The sequence below is a fragment of the Argentina silus genome (assembly GCF_951799395.1).
Source record: "Argentina silus genome assembly, chromosome: 7".
In the NCBI taxonomy this organism is placed as follows: Eukaryota; Metazoa; Chordata; class Actinopteri; order Argentiniformes; family Argentinidae; genus Argentina; species Argentina silus.
Genome location: NC_139661.1, coordinates 23,783,125 through 23,785,624, shown reverse-complemented (window position 1 = coordinate 23,785,624; position 2,500 = coordinate 23,783,125). Strand labels below are relative to the sequence as shown.

The window sequence follows — 2,500 nt, the reverse complement described above, 5'->3', positions numbered from 1 at the left end:
GAAAAACATGTTTTTAATTATGATCATTTTCTCTGTGTTTTAAACGTGTCCTTTTCTATTATCAGAGGATACATCCACAATCTGAGGAAATGGATACATTACAGCAACATTACCAGAAAAGACCAAGACATCGTCTAGTTCTACAAATACTTATTCTTTAAATTCAACACAGGTCTGTGTGTTGCATGTGAGCAGCATTGCAGTGTCAGATAAGGACAACATTTGTGACTGGCCTAGAAACATGTTCTACAAATGTATCAACCAATCCTGTTAACATTCGACTCCAGAATGATCTGTTCTTGCACTGAACCTAAGATCGGAACAGCAGTTCATTGTCAGTGGTCGAATCCCTCCTGTTGTTGGTATATTGAGGGTTCAGTAGTTAAGAGCTGGTATCTGTCCCTTATGAGACTCTGGAGGTGGCCTGTCTGACACACCTTCTCCAAACCGCTCTGCCTATTGTTTGTATACTGCAATTCAGCCTTTTGCCTACAAGTGTGAACATTTTAATAAACCAATATCTCTCTCTCTCCAGCAACACACGCACACCTACACGCACGCACGCACGCACGCACGCGCGCGCGCGCACACACACACACACACACACACACACACACACACACACACACACACACACACACACACACACACACACCTCGAAATTTACCCGCTTCTGACAGTACAGTGTGCGCTTCGATCGTCCGAACTGTTCCGAGGGCCGAGGCTGTCTCTTTCGCATGGCAAGCTAAAGGTAAAGTTTAATCCAAGTAGTGCCTAGTGCCAGTCCACGTGTGGTGGGCTAACATGCATGTATCTAACTATATCTCTGACATGTTCGTGCGTGATCAAGCCTGTCAGTGCGCCGTCCGATCTTTTTTTCCGGGTAGAAGAGCTCGCGATTAGAATAAACCAACCCCGGATATGATCTAGTCCTCCTCTGTTCTCCCCCCCCCCCCCCCTGTTCTCCCCCCCCCCCTTGTCAAATACTGATCACCGACTCTCAGCAGTCGCTGCTTTGTTGTCCTGATGTCATTTCTCCAGATATGAAGTTGATGAATATAAATACACAGTACTGGATAACAGGAGCTCTTTTTAGAAAGCAGAGCGAAATAATGACAAATTAAGCATTCATTTCCATCTGTATCTCTTCTCCTCACCCCCTTTCCAGCTGGCAGCGCTGCCATGGGAACTGGGTCAAAGAAGATCATATGATTAAGGATTTCACCATCCCCCCCTTCCTCTGTCTCAGCTGACCAGCCTCACCAGTGGGCATCTCTCTGGGCTCAGATAGAGGAGAGACAGGCCCCTCTTGAATGGAGGAGAGACCACCCGACGTTAACCGTGATGCATAAGGCCACTGTGACCTGCTTAGACTCCACAGAGACGTGTCCTGAGTGAGGGTCTTCATGTTACATGTGGCAGTGTCTCTTATCTACAGTGATTCAACTTGGTAGGTTGGTGAGACAGTCACATATCACACACATCAAAACATGGTATTTCTAAATAGCTGCCAGCAGCCATAGTGCTAATATGGTAGGTATGAGATTGGTGATGAGGGAGTGATGGCCAGTCTGCCTGATGAAACCCCAGCCGAAGAGTAAGAGACAGACAGACAGACAGACAGACAGACAGACAGACAGACAGGCAGACAGACAGACACTTGCTGTGACACTCATACTCAGACCTGAGCCTGGGCAAAGTGGCAGACAGGAAATACATTTTCTGTAGAGACAACTCAAACTCTGAGGAGGAAGTGTGTGTGTGTGTGTGTGTGTGTGTGTGTGTGTGAGTGTGTGTGAGTGTGTGTGTGAGTGTGCTCTGTGGTGACAACTGGAGAACTGAGGGGGAGGTGGGTGTGGCCTGCTGACTGGCTGTGAGCAGCAGAACATTACCTGAGTGAGTGACCTCGCTGTGTGTAATTAGGTCAGGTGTCACAGAGATACGGTTTCCACTGAGGACCTCTGCTGACTGACTGAGTATCTGACACTGACTGATCACTTGTTGCAACAACAAACAAGGCAGGAAAACACAGAAAGAGTAAGGGTGCAATAGCATATTTATTTAGAAATAAGCATTGGAGCACAAAATATGAACAATAAGTGCTTGCATGTCATCACACATATTGTTGTGTTCAGAAAGTCTGTCTTGTTCAGAGTTCCCTGGCATATGTACGTGGTTACTAAGGGACTGGACCTATTGTACGTGGTTACTAAGGGACTGGACCTATTGTACGTGGTTACTAAGGGACTGGACCTATTGTATGTGGTTACTATGGGAACGTGCCTCCACTATTGTGAGCTTGGCCGCTAAGCCAGCCTCACGTGCGCGGCAACATCTACTGAAACAATATGAGTTTCACTCTGATCATATGAAACAGAACAGCAATACCGTAATATACAGTTATTTCACACTGGATGGAGCCAAAATCTGGCTTTGTGCACACAAAGCACCTGCAATCCTTTATGTTATATGTCACATGTTACATGTTTAACATATCCCT

At 46.3% G+C, this 2,500-nt stretch overlaps 1 protein-coding gene across 2 annotated transcripts in view; it reads right to left on the bottom strand.

The window, feature by feature from the left end:
* The window catches only part of plekha2 (pleckstrin homology domain containing A2), a 10,861-nt gene extending 9,984 nt beyond the window's left edge, over positions 1 to 877 (bottom strand). For both annotated transcript variants that reach the window (XM_083673855.1, XM_083673856.1), the window contains exon 1: positions 668 to 877. The gene's annotated coding sequence lies outside the window, so the exon portion shown is untranslated. The remainder of the gene's footprint in view (positions 1 to 667) is intronic.
* Between the last annotated feature and the right edge of the window lie 1,623 nt (positions 878 to 2,500).